Genomic DNA, 18,287 nt, shown 5'->3' with positions numbered 1-18,287 from the left:
TCGTATACATAGTTATCACTATGAGTAATGTTGTGACTATTATATAATAATCCAAGAAATATACTCATAGCGGGTCAGTCCAATATGTCGTTCTCTAACATATACTCATGTATTGATTTTGACATCCATATGTTAATGAAAACACTTTGTTATCAATCAACTACATGTTAGTCTTAACGCATTATTATTATGTAAGCCGAAAATAATACCCGACTAAGGACCTTTTAAGAATAATCATATTATTCTCAGGACATTATTATAAAACAAATTATTTATATGCACAGAAAAGAAACTGAAATAGTAATGGCAATGCCTTATATTAATAAATGAGGAAAAACAAGTATGTTATTATAATCATCTCATGATTGGTCTTTGACATACTCTAACAACTCATGCCATCCAATATTAGTTAAGTAATCTAACCTTTCCCTCAGTAAATCAACTTAACAAGAATAGCATGCCATCAACTATTCCTAGGGATTGCGTTTAAACAATTGAATGGGTAGTAAAATAATCAGATTTATACCATGGAAACTTAAAACAATTAAGTATCATTAAAATAACCCCAACCGGATTTAACTCATCGGTTGGAAAATATAATTCCAAACCATCACCATCATTTATAACCAAATAAGTTCACAAGAGAGCACTAAGGAAATAATAGAAGAACGTTGGGAAAACATCTTTCGCTGGTCCACACTTTAGCTACACAATCCTATGTTGACTGAGTGGACGAATTTCTCTTCCAATCGAGATCTCTTACTCTTCTACTTCACTCTGGGATGCCTTATGAGGTTCCTGTTATCTTTCTTTTATAGATAAACTTCAGCCAATCAGTTTGTGTTAATCTTCTCCTCTTTTTTAGGGTGATTTATCTGGTACGAGTCTAAATTTCAAACTGAAATAGCTGCGCATGAAACGTTTGACTCAGTCTTCCCGGCATTGTTGCAACACTCGTACTGGCATATCATCTGCACTTGTCCCTAGCAAAACTTCACTCCTTTATTTCCTTTCTTTAAAAACCTGTTACTTTCCTACCACCACACAAAACTTTCACAAAAACCAATTAAAAAAACCAAATAACTCAACATAGTCAAGTCTGAATACAATATAAACAATGCTAATTAAAATGCTACAAAATATACCTAAGTACAAACAATTACCTAGGTTGAAAGACAAAAAATATAACTCTTTTCAAGAGTTATGACAACCCAAAACCTAAGCTATTACTTGTCCTGAAGCAAAAATTTCCTATATGTACTAATGCAAATATTTTGCCCTGGCATGAAACCCTTTCATACTGCTTATCTGTCCGAAAAAAATGTATATCTCAGTTCTCAACAATTTTTTCTTTCCTAAATTCTGTTCGAATGGCTAAGGTTTCTAGCAAAGGTAGTGCAAAAAATCTCCTAAATACTCATCCACTCTCCCTTTCTGTTGTATAACAAGTATTTTCTAACCTACTTAGTTCATTTGCCACCTAACATAAATTATTTATTAGTATTCCAGATTTTTCTTTTCTTTTCTTTTTTTTTGAATGGGATAGGGAATTTAACATGTCACAACATTTTTCTACCCTGACAATCACAGTAAAGCATACATCGAGTTGCCGAGGCATTGCATATGTCACAATTTAAACAAGAAAGCATTCAAGAAGCTAGGGCCTTTGACTAAAAAGATAGATGGAGCATACAACTACCTCTTTAGCTACTTAGTCCTTAACTATAGTGGAATGTCCCTAACAATTTTTATTACACACTCATACTTAGCCCACCTTTCTTATCAAGAAAATAATGGAGCAAACAAAGTGGTGCTGACCTACTTAGCGATGCTAAAGCATTGGAGTGTCTACTCTCCTTGATTTCAATAATATGCCGTAAAATAGTTAATAATACTAGGTTGTGGAATCCCTAAGGCATTAAAAGATACTCACTATAATTTGAAAAAAGAAGTGCAGAGTACAAGGCATCCTATTTTTAGAAATCAATTTCCAAGCAATCTAGCCTCAACAAAACTTACCAAATCCATTTTTACAAATTCAGGAAAATTGAAAAATAATATTTATAATAACCATCGAACATCATGAATAAAAACTATAGTTTGTATAGACAAACAGTATATCAATAGTCACAATGCCATTGCAAAATACTCCTATATGCAACAATATGGATATATCATAATACAAAATGCAACCTAGAGGCCCAATACACCCCTAAACCTAAGGCATACATTGCCCTCAATGCATAAACATACATGTAACCTGAATGCAAGAAAATATTTGCAAATAAATGTCATGGAAAAATATGAATGCATGGTGTAATAAGGGGAAGAGAACTCCCTGGCTTGGATCTTGGTTATTGTTGCTTAACTATCTACGAGTGGACTTGCGTGCCGGATGTTCATAATGAATCTTCCTTTTCAACGAATGGAGTGGCACGTCCTCCTCATCTTTGTCAGACTCGATGATCTCATTAATGATGCGATTGATTTCGCCGGTCTTGTGTGATCATTGCTGCTGTTGGCATAGGTAGGACAACTTTAGTACCATCCCTCGATGGTACAGAGGTAGGATCTGCTTCTTTTGTTTCCTCGTGATCGGTTTTTATGCTGATTGATTTAGTCTTTTCTACTTCCTCATCAGGTAATCTAGGTCATTTCTCTCACAACAACTTTTAAGAAAACAGAGATACCTATATACGAAGGAAGAAAAATTATTAAACAAATTAAATTAAATAATTAAGAAAATCTTAAAATCGATAAAAATAAAATGAAAAGAAGTATCGAGATGCTCAAGTTAAACATCTCGAAGATTAATGGATTGTTTGTCTCTCTCCACATGAGCACCCAGTAGTGCTTCAAACATTGTCCATTTTCTTTAAATGTGATCTTAGTCTTTTTATCTTTGAAATCAACAACTCCATGAGGATATACGTGAGCTACCAAAAAATGTTCATCAAAATCGAAAGGTCTATTTTGCTCTAGCAAAGTGCACAAGGGTTTCTTCCCTGGTCTATCCGAAAACTGCTTGGTTTCCATAAGTTCACCAAGGTCCTCAAAACTTATTGTGTCACTCAGCACAAGTAACACTTCATCACTATCATAATTACTATGGAAAAATCTTGTAAATTCTTCCTCCACTGTGGTATCTATCAAGTCAACAGTTCAACACTCTTCATTCTCATTAGCACATTTTTAAGCATTAAATACATTGAATGTGATCTGCTGATAATTCATCCTCATGGTCAATCACCTTTCTGCACATCAATTAAAGTCCTATTAATAAGAAGAAAATGTCTTCCAAGAATAATTGACACGTCATGGTCAGCTTTACATTCTAGAATAAGGAAATCCACAGGGAAGCTAAATTTATCTACCCTTATCAATACGTCTTCAATTTTACCTTTCGGATAGGTGTAGGATCGATCGGCCAGTTGCAATGTAACCTAGTCGGTCTCTCGTTCCTAATTCCTAGCTTCCTAAAAATAGACATAGGCATTAAATTTACAGTCACTCTTGAATCACATAATGCCTTACCAATATAATGATTTAAAATGAAACATGGGATAGTGAATCTCCCTGGGTCCTTCAACTTTAGAGGTAGTTTGTTCATCAACATTTCTGTGCACCATTTAGTGAGAGCAATAGTCTTAAATTCTGCCAATCTGCGCTTCCTTGACAATATGTCTTTCATAAATTTCTCATAGTTAGGCATTTGCTCCAAAGCTTCTACCAGTGATTTGTTGATATGGAGTTGCTTAAGGACATCTAGAAATCTTTTGAACTGGGCCTCTTGTTTACAATTGTGGAATCGCTGAGGAAAAGGTAGAGGTAGTCATCTTTCACGTTGTTGATACTGTTTTACTGTGACATTTTTGTTAGCAGCCTAATCTAGTTCTGCCACAACATTCTTTTTCTTACCCTTTTCAACTGTAGTACATTTTCCAGATGGCTCTGAGATCTTTACCTGGTCACATCTTTAGTCATCCACTTTTTTTGTGGCATTTTGAACAACATCATCTAGCAAAGTCCTGCTTCTGAGAGTGATGGCCTTACACTGCTCCTTCTCTTATGTTCTCAAATTTTCGATATCACTTGGCAATGCTCCTTATGACCTTGAATTCAAAGCATCTGCTATTTACCCCACATGATTCTTAAGAGTTTAGAGAGATGCAGCTTGAATCTAAATTACATTATCATTTTTGACCATATATTCTTTCAACAAACCTTAAATGGAAGTAGAAGATGATTCTTGACCCTATTGAACATTTTGCCTCGGCATAGGATGATTATAACCAGGCGGTGCATTGTTGGCGTTTTTTCTTGCAACATTGTTAAAATTCCTTACACCTTGATTATTCCAACTAAAGTTTGGATGTTGCTACAACATTGGATTGTAAGTGTTGAAATAAGGGTTATTATTCATGTAGTAAGCAGATACTAGGTTTGAGGGCATTCGTCAAACACATGATATTCACCACAATAAACATACGATAGCTCGACTATTTTCATCTTCTGGACAACATTGGGATTTTTCATTGTTTTAATCATATTAGCTAAAGAAGATTCCTGTGCTTTCAACGAAGTGATTGCATCAAGCTCGATGGTATCGGTCGCTTTCTTACCTGTCCCAACTCTCGTGGTCAGATATTGATAATCATTATTTGCAATCTTTTCCAAGATCTCTTTTGCTTCATTATATGTCTTATCCAAAAAAGTACCATTTGCTGAGGCATCAACTACCATTTGTGTATGCACATTTAGCCCATTGTAAAACATCTCCATTTGAGTCTAGTTCTGGAATCCATGCATCGGACATTTCCTAATTAACTCTTTAAATTGCTCCTATACTTCATATAATGTTTCATCTTCATATAATGATTGGTCTGTCTTGAACATCCACCACACGCCCAATGTGAGGATTCTCATTGTGATAATTTGGAATGCCATTGAGATCATTCCTGTGTACAACCATTTTTCTCAATTCTTTTCTCTTTCTTCGCAAAGTTCTGTCAATCTCTGGGTAAAAAAGGTATTTTGTGTTAGCAGGAATGCCTCTTCTCATGCACTGATGGCAAACCTATAAGAGTTAAAGATAACTAAATTAGATAAATCTAATGAAAGTAAGTAAAATAACTAAACCAATTTTCACCAAATTGCCGATCCCTGGCAACAACACCAAAAACTTGTTGCGTGTAAAATGGTGTGCAATTTTTGTGCAAGTATACACGTTGATTCAAGTAATAAAGAGGTAAGTGAGTATCGTTCCCATGAGAATCAGATTGAGGCACAAAATTGGTAAAGTTATCTTAATACGGTCAAGTTAAAGCTATAGTAAAACGATTGAAGGAAATGTGGTGGCAAAAAACAAGGTAAATATGTGATGATGGGTAAATAATTGGAATTGCTATGGCAAAGGTGATCACAAAAATGTAAATATGGGAACTATTGCATGAAAAATATATAAATTAACAAATAATCAACTAAGAATGCTAAGGTGAAGATATTTTAGCAGAGAATCTTGATTAACTTACTGTGTAGAAAAGTCCTAGAGTGACCTGTCTCTTTCAGGTGTAAAACCTTAAGTTACTGTCCCTGCTCATATAGGGTCTTATTACAGTAACCTATGTAATTCCTTCTTTATGATGAAGCATCATTGGAATTTTGTTCATGCCATCCAATATTAGTTAAGTAATCTAAACTTTCCCACATTAAATCAACTTAATAAGAATAATATCCCATCGACTATTCCTAGGGATTGCACTTAAACAATTGAATCAGCAGTAAAATAATCAAATTTATACCATGGAAACTTAAAATAGTTAAGTATCATCAAAATAACCACAACCCGATGACCTGATGAGATTTAACTCATTGGTTGGAAAATATAATTCCAAACCATCACCATCATTTACAACCAAATAAGTTCACAAGAGAGCACCAAGGAAGTAAAAAAAGAACTTTGGGAAAATAGCTTCCGCTAATTCACACTTTAGTAGCGTAGTCCTGCGCTGATCGAGAGGATGAGTTCCTCTTCCACTTGAGATCTCTTACTCTTCTAGTGATGCCTTTTGAGATTCCCTTCATCGTCGTATTATAGCTAATCAATTTGTGTTAATCTTCTCCTCTTTTCTAGGGTGATTTATCTGGTACGAGTTTAAATTTCAAACTGAAACAATTGTGTGTGAAACATTTGACTCAGTCTTCCTGGCATTGCTGTGGTACTCATGTTGGCATATCATTTGCACTTTGCCCCAACAAAACTTTACTGATTTATTTCCTTTCTTCGAAAACCTATTCGTTTCCTACCACTACACAAAACTTCCATAAAAAACAATTAAAAGCACCAAATAACCTAACATATTCAAAGTCCGAATGCAATATAACAAATGCTAATTAAATGCCCTAAAATGAAACAAAAGATACCTAAGTACAAATAAGTAGCTAGGTTGAAAGACAGAAAATATAACTCTTTTCAAGAGTTATCAGCCCATATCATTGATTGCCCGAGTTGTCGCATCCTAAAAGCTGGGTTTGTAGAAATTTGGTTAATGAACCGAGAGTGTTCACCCTCGAATTTTTTTAAGTTGACCTTTGCGCATTTGATAATATATTAGCATCAAGTCTAGTGATTAAGTAGTGGTGAAGCCATGTTTGAAGACTTGAGTTTAAATCTCTCCCCTCACATTATTTTCTAATTGGTGCAACTTTGCTTCAAACCTTAGTAAATGTCACACCATGCTTTTAAATAAATGTTATTGGATAATTAACAAACAATTGAGTTGACCTAGTGGTTAAGAGTAGAAAGAAATTTGATTAGGTCTCATGTTCAATTCCTCACATCCCCATTATTTTTATTTAATTTTGGCTCATAAAACCTTGGTCAAAGTTTCCATTGCCATCCCCTCCTAGTTAACATGCAAAGGGAGATTCTTTCCTCTTTTAACTAGTCAAGTTTCCCCTATAAACTCTCTTTTCACTCCACATGTTCCCTATGATCCACTTTTCATGCCATTGTCCTCTAAAGCTTCCATTTTCTCTCATTTACTAAGCTTGAACTGTCCATCCCACCTAAGGTATCCTTTATTCACATTTTTCTTTCATTTTGTTTTCTTCTCCTCCCTTTTTGGCCTTTCCTCCTCCTTGTTCCCCATTTTCTCACTTTTTGTTTTATTTCAGCCTCTAAACTTTCTCCTTTGTACCACTGATTTCCGTTCTTTTCACCACCACTTGATATCATTCTCCACCACTTCACCACCATTGCACCACCACTTCACCACTGCCAGACCACCACCGTGACAACCATTTTCTCTAATCTTCTTTTTTCTTCTCAAAAACTCACCACTTTCACTTGAATCTCTATCATTTTATTTTGATAAAATGATTTTGGAATTTTATTGTTTTTATCCGAAATAGATCTTTTTCTATCAACTATTTCTTTGATTTATCCTTGCTCTCTTTTTGATAGATGGATTCAACAAAGTTTTGGTTAAGGAATAACGTAAGTATGGATGATTTGGGTATAGATCATCAGCTCTTTCCATTATTTTCATTAAGAGTTGAATGTAGTAGTAGTTTTAGATATCGCTCTTTTCCAAAATTAACATATCGCATATTATTTTGATGATGGAGGACCAAATACGACTATTTTGGAATGTTAGTATTTTCAAAAGTGATTATATCTTCGATTAAATATTACAAGAGTAAGTATTTTTCATAGAAGCCAAAATCTAACCCATTTATCAAAGATTTATGAAGGGTGTTTTAATGATGGACTGTTCATTTTGTATTTATATCTGAGATATATTTAATTAAATCCAGAAATGGGTGTTAGAAGGAGTTTTCGCATTGGATTTGCTTAGATTAGGTGTGGGTGAACTTAATATTAAATAAACGAATGTGATTCATTGTTAAATAAATTATTTATATTTATTAATAATGGAAACACTATTTATTTCTTCATAATGCGAAATAATATGAATACACTATATATTCAAAAATGGATTCTAAACCCGTAAAAAGGGCGATTCTTAAGTAAGGACAATGAACTAATTATTTTGTGATCGTATAATTATGTTGATGTGATTCAATGTTGATTGTGAAAATATGTTTACATTCCAATACTCATGATGTGTGATATGTTGGCATTATGTGATATGCATGATATATAAATCATGCCACCGACATTGAAATTGAGATATATGATACGCATATTAAGCATGCCCAGTGAAAATATTGTTCATATGCCATATCACATGCATGAGGTTGGGTTGATTATGAAAGGAGGAAGACTTTGGCAGTTTTACTGCAATATTGAGTGGCTTGGTCACAACGTTATTGAGTGGCTTGACCATAACGTGCAGCTTGTCTGTGATATTGAGTGGCTTGACCACAATGCTATTGAGTGGCTTGGCCACAATGTTATTGAGTGACTTCACCATAATGTGCATCTTGTCTGCGATATTGAGTGGCTTGGCCACAACGTGGAGTGTTATTGGATGGATGAGTTCTAGGGAACTCTTTATTGGTGCGTAGTGGAGATGGGTAAGAATATATTTTAAAAACATGCACTGATTTCTGAAAAAGGTATGCATTGACATCCTCATGCGTACTACTATCTAAGAAATTGTGTTGATATATAAATTATTCTATTTTTATGAAATGTGTGTTTAAATTACTAATTGTTACCTATGTTAAGACTTTGTGGAATTAAATTGTATAAATTCTTTGTAATATTTTGATTTGTACACTAAATTCTTGTTTAATACTTGAGTTAAGTCTCACACTGGGCTTTATAGTTCACCCCTTCAATTTTCTGTCTTTTTAGATTATTCGCAAGGTTAGGATTCAATGACAGCAATTGTAGGAGATTCTTGGAGTTATTTTTAAATCAAAATGCTTAAAATTTGTTTTGGTAATTTGTTACTTTGGGACTGTTTTAAGTTTGACTTAGACTATGACATGGGACATTACTTTGGGGATTTTTATTTTGATTTGCATGACATTAAGTTTTAAAAACTACATAAAATAGTATTTGATAAGATTATGCATGAGATCTTAGTTTTTTATTAAAGCTTGAAAAAATCACTTTTTTCCGTTGTTGCGTGTAAATAACTAATGCAATTGTGCAAGTGTACACGTCATTCAAGTAATAAATTGATAAGTAACTATTGTCTCCATAGGAATCGGAAATTGGTAAAAGGTTGATTAAGTTATTATAATCCTATTAACTATACTAAATAGCAAGAAATACTCTTAAATTGAATAAGATGTTAGTATAATGAATTAATGTAATTTAATGCTAAAAATAGAGAATTCATATGGAAAATAAAATGTAGTGGAAAATTACAAAGAAAAGCAAGAGTAATTCTTTTGTTGAATGAATAAGGCTGAAATTATTTAGGTGAAATACTCATATCAAAATAATGTCATGGAAAAATATTGTCTAATCAATTGCTCAAAGAGTTACTACTGTAACCTGCCTCTTTCGATAACTAAATTTGAAGTTAAAAATCTATGTTACTATATGTCAACATGGGCTAAACGCTCTTTCACTACCTTTGGGAGGACATCATTAGGATGAAGGTAGAAGATTCCCTACCCATGCTTTTCGACAACTGATGAAACAACCTTTGTATACACCATGAAGGGAGAATCTTGAAAAATGAATCCTTTTTCCAAGCAGAATGGTCATTTGGAAATATTTTTATGGTATTTCTCCTTAGCAAGTTTACAGAAGAAGGTGCGTGGAGAGGCAGAGGTTAAAGTAGAAGCCTTTTGAGAAGCCATTGAAGAGAATATAAACAGTTGAAAAACGAAAAAGGTGATATTTGATTTCAGTTATGAGTGAAATAGAGTATAAAAGCAGAAAAGAAAGTGAGATGAAAATGTGGAAGAAAGCTAAATCGACTAGGTTAAAACGTGAGGGAGAAGAAATTGTGACGTGGGCGATAAGACTGGCCTCAATCATGTGCTGACAAGGCAAAACAATTAACATTTAGCTGGAAAAGGAAATGAAATTAGCACAAATTGGGAGGATTAAAATAATTTGGGCTGATGGCTCCAAGTTGTACTTATTCTGGCCCAAAGAAAAAAACTGTAACAAGAAGGAAAAAATTAAATAAGTTTAGTGAATAAAAAAATAAAAAAAATTAAATGAAGAAAAATTTAAATGCAGGAGAGAAATTTTAATTATTCCGAATAGAAATGAAATTTTTGTTACGCATTATAGGAGCTCTAAAATAATGTTTCAGGCTTTGACCATTGACTTTGAAAGTGGATTCTGTTTTTCTATCTTTAACGTCGACAGCTCTATGAGGATATATACGCTTGACTTCAAATGGTCCAGACCATCTCGATTTTAATTTGCAAGGAAATAGTTTAAGTCTGGAATTGAAAAGCAAGACTTGATGTCCAGGTACAAATTGCCATGGCAAAATTTTCTTGTCATGCCAATGCTTTGTCTTTTATTTGTACAATCTCGCATTCTCATAAGCTTGAGCTCGAAACTCATCCATCTCATTAAGCTCCAGTAGGAGATGAGTAGCAGTAGCACCCCAGTCCATGTTTAGTTTCTTGATTGACCAAAATGCTTTGTGTTCTAGCTCAACTGGAAAATGAAATGGTTTACCATAGACAAGCTTGAAAGGTTACACTTCCAACGGTGTCTTGAAAGTTGTGTGATAATCTCACAAGGCTTCATCTAGCCTTACTGACCAATCCCTACGGTTAGGATTGACAACTTTCTCTAGAATCTACTTGACTTCTCTATTGGAAATTTCAACTTGTCCATTTGTTTGGGGGGTGATATGTTGTGGAAAATTTATGTTTAACCCAACATCTATTCAAAGTGTTGGCAACTAATCTACAGTCAAAATGTGAGCTTTCATCACTAATTAAAGCACAAGGGTACCAAACCTGGTAAAAATATTTGTATGTAGGAATATCAAAACTGATTTGACATCATTTGTAGGTAAAGCCACAGCTTCAACCCATTTGGAAACATAATCCACAGTGACAAGAATATAGATTTTTCCCTAGGACGGTGAAAATGGACCCATGAAATCAATTCCCAAAACATCAAATAATTCCACCTTTAAAATATTTTATAGTGGCATCTCGTGTCTTCTTGATAAGTTACTAGTTCTTTGATAGCAATCACAGTTTTTACAGAACTCATTAGTATTTTTAAACATGGTAGGCCAATAAAAACCAGATTGGAGAACCTTTGCAGTAGTTCTCATGCTTCCAAAATGTCCACCATAAGGTGCAGAATGACAGTGATGCAGGATACTTTAAAATTGATCATCTGGAAAACATCTTTGGATTACTTGATTTGCACATTGCTTGAATAGAAATGGCTCGTCCCAGTAATATTGGTTGACATCATGAAGGAATTTCCTTTGCCCTTGATAATTGAACGCAGGTGGCAGCAACCCACTGCCTAGAAAATTAACAATAGCAGCATACCATGACAATGCCATTGCCAACAATATCTACTCATCAGGGAATTTGACTTTAATCATTTGACCCTCACCATACTCATTCCCTGCTTCCAGTTGTGACAAGTGATCAGCCACTTGATTTTCAGTGCCTTTCCTATCATTGATTCCAAATCAAATTCCTACAGCAGCAATATCCATCTAATGAGTCTAGGTTTGGTCTCTTTCTTCTTCACCAAGTATTTGATGGTAGAGTGTATATACTGTAACTTTGGTGCCCACTAAACAAGCTTTGAATTTTTCAAAGGCGAACACAATTATTAACAATTCTTTCTCCGTGGTGGTGTAATTGAGTTGTGAATCTATCAGTGTGCGACTGGCATAACATATAGCATGAAAAGTCTTCGCTTTTCTTTGCCCTAGCACTGCTCCGACAACAAATTCACTTACATCACACATTAGTTTAAGTAGAGTCCAGTCTGGTGCAGTGACTATAGATGTTGTAGTTAATCATTCCTTTAACTCTTCGAATGCCTTTAAGCATAACTCATCAAAAAGAAATGGTCTGTTTTGCTCTAACAATTGACATAGAGGCTTTGATATCTTAGAAAAATCCTTGATGAAGCAAAGGTAAAATCCAGCATGCTCAAGGAAGCTTCTGATTCCTTTCACTAAAGTGGGTTGTGGCAACTTTTCAATGACTTCTATTTTTCTTTGTCGATGATAATTCCTTGCTGTGAAATTTTGTGGCCCAAAATAATGCCTTCACAAACCATTAAGTGGCATTTTTCTCAATTCAACACCAGATTTGTTTCTTGACATCAGCAAAGTACTGACTCCAAATTTTTTAAGCAATCTTCAAAAATGTTGCCAAACATCGAGAAATCATCCATGAATACTTCAAGGAATTTCTCCATCATGTTAGAAAATATTGCCATCATGTAACGTTGGAATGTTGTTGGGGCATTACATAACCCAAATGACATTCTTCTAAAAGCAAATGCTCCATAAGGACATATGAATGTAGTTTTTTCTTGATCAGTAGGAGATATGGCATTTTAGTTATACCCTGAGTAGCCATCTAAAAAATAGTAGAAGGTTTTCCCTGCTAGTCTATCCAACATCTAATCTATAAAAGGCAAAGGGAAGTGGTCTTTCTTCGTTGCTTTGTTAATCTTTCGATAATCCATACAAAATCTCCAACCTGTGATAGTACGTGTGGGAATGAGTTCGTTGTTATCATTGCTGACTACTGTAACTCATCCTTTCTTTGGTACACACTGAACTGGGCTCACCCAAGAGCTATTAGAAATTGGTTATATAATCCCAGCATCCAACCATTTGATAATCTCTTTCTTAACTACTTCTTTCAGGATAGGATTAAGTCTCTTTTGTTGTTCAATAGATTTGCCATGACAATCTTCAAGTATTATTTTGTGCATACAGATTGTTGGGCTAATTGCTTTGATATCCACAATTAACCATCCTAAAGCTTTCTTGGATTTCTTTAAGACCTCCAATAATTGTACCTCTTGGTCTGTTGTAGGTCAACAGAAATAACTACAAGCAGTGTATCGTTTTCTTCCAAATAAGCGTACTTCAAATACACTGGTAATAGCTTCAAATCTAGCACTGGTGGATCTTCTATTGATGAGCGAGGAGGGTTGAAAGAGTGACTTGATAAATCTAATGATTCAAAGTTCCTTCTGCATTCATTTTCAAATTGTTGAGTTTCCATCAGTTCTTTAGATTCTTCAGTCAAATCTGTTTCATTTAATTTGACAGAGTTTGCATCAGAATTGTTGTGCATATGTCTTGCAAGTTCTTCCTGAATTATAATGCCAACAAATTCTACAACATGGCAATCTTCATCTGGGTCTGCACACTTTAAAGCATCAAACACATTAAAAGTCAACTACTAATCATTAATTCTTATAGTTAACTCACTTTTCTGTACATTAATCAATGTTCTACCAGTTGTTAAGAAAGGTCGTCAAAGTATTATACGTACCTCTTTATCTGCTTTACATTCCAAAATAATAAAATTTTCTAGAAAGATGAACTTGTCAACTCTTACCAGTACATCTTCAATTTTACCTTCTGGATGGACATATAATCTATCAGCTAGTTGTAGTGTGACTATAGTAGGTCTTGCCTTTTCTATCCCAAGTTTCCTGAAAATAGACATAGGCATTAGATTGATACTTACACCTAAATCACATAATGCTTTGCCTACATAATGGTTTCCAATCGAATAGGGTATAGTGAAACTCCCTGGATCTTTTAATTTTGGTGGCAGTTTATTCTTTAGCATTGTTGTGCACCCTTCAGCAAGTACAACAGTTTCAAACTCCCTATATCTTTCATGAATTTCACATAGTTAGACATTTTTTTTCTAATACTTCCACCAAAGGTATATTGATGTGTAATTGCTTTAAGACCTTCAGAAATTTTTTGAATTGAGCATCTTATTTCGACTTTTGGAAACACTGGGGAAAATGTAGTGGTGGCCTTCCTTCCATTTTTTGAGGTTGCTTTGCCATGGTATTTGTATTGGCTCAGCAAGATAAATTTGTTTCTGTATGTTTCTTTCTGCTCCCATCTTTTGTAGTTTGTTCCACTTTTGGTTCAAAAGTTGTGCTTTCAGGAACTTTCTCTTCTTGGATAGGATATCTTTCAAGAACTTTTGGTTCAAAAGCACTCCCTAGATCTTTTAATTTAGTGGTAGTTTCTTCTTTAGCATTGTTGTGCACCCTTTAGTAAGTGCAACAGTTTCAAATTCCCCTAACCTTCTATTCTTGGATAGGATATCTTTCATGAATTTCACATAGTTAGACATATTTTCTAATGCTTCCACCAAATATATATTGATGTGTAATTGCTTCAATACCTTCAGAAATTTCTTGAATTGATCATCGTCTTTCAACTTTTGGAAACACTGGGAAAATGTAGCGGTGGCCTTCCTTCCATTTTTTTAGGTTGCTTTGCCATGGTATTTTTATTGGCTCAGCAAGATGAATTTGCTTCTGTATGCTTTTGTTTGCTTCCATCTTTTGTAGTTTGTTCCATTTTTTGTTCAAAAGTTGTGCTTTTAGGAACTTCAAAACTTTCCTCCTCAGACAAGGCATCATTCACAACTCCTAGCAGCTGAGTGCCATTTCGGAGTGTTATTGCTTTACATTGTTCTTTTCCTTGAGATCTAGAAATTTCTGTGTCACTAGGCAATGCTCCTTGTTGTCTAGAGCTTAATATAGTGGCAACTTGTCCCACTTGATTCTCCAAAGCTATTAAGGAAGCTCCCTGGCTCTGAATAATTGCATCATTCTTAGCCATATAATCTTTTAGTAAAGCTCTATATCTAATGTTAAAGATGACGAACTTTGTTGCACATTTTTTCGCAGTATTGGTTGACTGTGTCCAGGTGGTATAGTAGCCTCATTCTGTCTATTAACAGTGCTGGTATTTCCCATTCCTTGATTACTTTAGCTGAAATTTGGATGTTACTTTTGCCCTGGATCGTAGGTGTTGAAGTAGGAATTGTTGTTTCTATGATTAAAATTTCCCATGTAATACGCAGAGGTTGGATTGGATGGGCACTCATAAAAAAACATGGTCTTCTTCACAATATACACATGCTAGTTCTGCAACCTTCATCTCCTGCACTGCAGAGGGTCTTTAAAGAGTTTTAATCATATTCATTGAAGATGATACCTGAGCTGTTAACGATGTAATTACATCAAGTTCCATTGCTCCAACAACTCTTCTACTAGTACCAACTTTGGTAGTGGGGTACTAATAATCATTATTTTCTATTCTTTCCAGAATTTCGCATGCTTCATTGTAGGGTTTGTCAAGAAACATTCCATTAAGCAACGCCCCATTCGCGTTTGAGCATTTAATCCGTTGTAGAACATTTTCATTTGTGTCTAATGTTGAAAACCATTTATCGGGCATTTTCTCATTAATTCCTTAAAATATTCCCATGCTTCGTATAATGTCTCATCTTCAGATTGCTTGAACAATGTAATGTCATTCCTCAACTTGGCATTCATGTTGGGAAGATTGTACCCAAGCAAAAATCTCTGACACAATTCATTCCAAGATGCCACCGTACTTGATGGTAATGCATTCAACCATGATATGGCATGATCTCGCAATGAATAAGGGAATAATTTTAATCTAAAGGCATCTTCAAGAACACTGCTACCTGAATGAGTCATAGACTTTAAGAAAAAGTCTCAAGTGCAATCTGCTATCTTCAGTTGTTAAACCACTAAACTGTTCTATCGTCTGCAGCATCTAAAACATTACTGGTTTTAATTCAAAGTGTTAAGCTTGAATATGTGGCCAAACAATTCCTAGATTTAGATCACCTAATGTAGGCACTACATGTTCTCTGATGGGTCTATTTCTGTCATCTAAGATTTGAGGAATATCAACATTCCTTTTATTTTAGAGTACCTGATCTTCTCTAATTAGATCATTTATAATCCTCTCCATTTCTCTTAATGGTTTCCTTCTTTTCCTTAATGTCCTTTCAATCTCAGGATCAAAATAGTATTCTATATCCTCTTGAATACTTCTTCTCATGCACTAGTATAAACCTGAGAAATCAAATAAAATACTTATTAACTGTTCTAACAAAAATAACAAGAATAATAACAAATTAACTTTTCACCAATGCTGTATATCCCGACAATGGCGCCAAAAAATTGTTGCATGTAAATAACTAATGCAATTGTGCAAGTGTAAACGTCATTCAAGTAATAAAGTGATATGTAAGTATCATCTCCACAGGGATCATAAATTGGTAAGAGATTAATTAAGTTATTATAATCCTATTAACTATACTAAATAGCATGAAATAATCTTAAATTGAATAAGATGTTGGTATAATGAATTAATGTATTTTAATGCTAAAAATAGAGAATTGATATGACAAATAAAATGTAGTGGCAAATTATATAGAAAAGCAAGAGTAATTTTGTTGTTGAATAAATAGGGTTGGAATTATTCAGGTGAAATACTCATATCAAAATAATGTCATGGTAAAATATTGTCTAATCAACTGCTTAGAGAGTTACTACTATAACCTGCCTCTTTTGATAGCTATATTTGAAGCTAAAAATCTAAGTTACTATATGTCTATAAAGTTTTGGATTAATAACTGCAGTGAACGTTCTTCTCTTGACAACTCGAAACATCTATGCCTAGAGTGCTACGAATATTCTATAAAAAATTTGCTTGCATCAAACGATTCTAGATCCAATATATTTAACATTTCATAATTAAAAATACATCTATGAACACAACATACAATCAACTATGTCTAGGGCTTGCATGCATGTATTTAAAATAGGCATAAATGAAATGACACAGTGATATAGACAATCTCAAATCAAGAGCATTAAAGATGATAAACATCCACCCAAATAAATCCAACCCAGAAAAGATTTAGTTCATGGGTGGAAAAGTAAAAACCAAATTTAAATCATTCATTAACATTTAAAGAAGTTTGAATCATAGAAATTAGAAAAACTAAAGGCAGAACTGCAAGATCTCAGAATTACCATGGCAAATCTGTTGGCAATCAATTTCACCATTTTCCACGACAATATTTCACTTCCTTTATTTTCCCTCTTAATCTTTTTACTCTTCCTACACCTGTATTCACAAAAACCACACCTTTCCCCCCAAAGTGATAAAAGTAACAAATAATGACCGTTATATCACAATCCAGGCTTTGTTATGCAATGTTCTACAAATATCCTAAAAATGCAAATGTATTCACTTAATTACAACCAATTAATTCTATTTAGAGTCCTTAAATATAATTCTTTTCAAGAGTTATCATCCGCTGCGAAAATGAAAATAAGTTTTAGACAAAAATACGACTCAATTTTTAAGGTTTTAAATTGTCTATTGATGTTTTATCGACTTTACACGAAATATTGATTTTTAACAAAACAGGGTTTCAACAAAATTTTTTATTAGGATTTTTTAAAAAAAACATGTCAATATTACATTTTTTCGTTGCAATTTTGAGAATTGAGTTTTTAATAAAATGAGACTTAGTTTTCAGAATTACTAATGTTTACAAATGAAATTTCTGAAGACATTTGATTTCTGAAGTTAACATGTTTTCTCGAATATTGATGAATAACCAAGTTCTTTAGTCTTGAATTAATAAATGAATGATTTTGAAATATTATTGAAACTATGTAAGTTTTGAATAGCAATCAAAATTTTACAAATAAATAAAATATTGGAATCATCGATTTTTTAAAATTCTCGATTTCACTAGTTTTGAACGATTTATGCAAATGGTTTAAAAAGTATGTTTGAAAACTATGATAGATTTTCTAGGCCATTCTGGTGGCTAATATAGCTTTCCAAATTTGGCCATAACGACTGGGTCGGGTTTGGAAGGTTATATGAGTGGCTAAGGCTGCAAATGTTCTACAATGTGTTGGATGTGCACGCATGTTTAGGACTAGATGGAGTTGCAGGAGGAGCCTTAATGAACAGAACATACGAAGATGCTTATGAGTTCATAGAAAACATGGCGATGAATTTCTACCACTGGCCAACCGAACGCTATATAGATGGTCAAAAACCATCTACGGTAAAAGTTGTCCAAGAAGATGATAGATACCAACAAATTGTTGACATACTCAACTACATAGAATACTCATCTAGTGCATTATCTATATATGGAGGTGATAAACCTCTCTTTCTTTACATTAATAATGCAAATGAGGTTGTCAACTACGTCGGTAATAGGGTGGAAAACCTTATTCAAACACTTATAATCCCGGTTGGAGAGATCAGTCAAACTTGGGAAGGGGG

The 18,287-nt window shown here is 34.0% G+C and overlaps 1 non-coding gene across 1 annotated transcript; it reads left to right on the top strand.

The window, feature by feature from the left end:
* The first annotated feature begins 15,374 nt into the window (after positions 1-15,374).
* On the top strand, positions 15,375-15,481 carry LOC121214289 (small nucleolar RNA R71). Its single transcript, XR_005909873.1, has one exon. It is a non-coding gene; the product is annotated as a small nucleolar RNA R71 (small nucleolar RNA).
* The last annotated feature ends 2,806 nt before the right edge of the window (positions 15,482-18,287 follow it).

This window comes from Gossypium hirsutum, chromosome D01 (genome assembly GCF_007990345.1).
Source record: "Gossypium hirsutum isolate 1008001.06 chromosome D01, Gossypium_hirsutum_v2.1, whole genome shotgun sequence".
Taxonomy (NCBI): Eukaryota; Viridiplantae; Streptophyta; class Magnoliopsida; order Malvales; family Malvaceae; genus Gossypium; species Gossypium hirsutum.
Note: the sequence above shows the minus strand (reverse complement) of the source record. Positions and strands in the feature narration are given on the sequence as shown.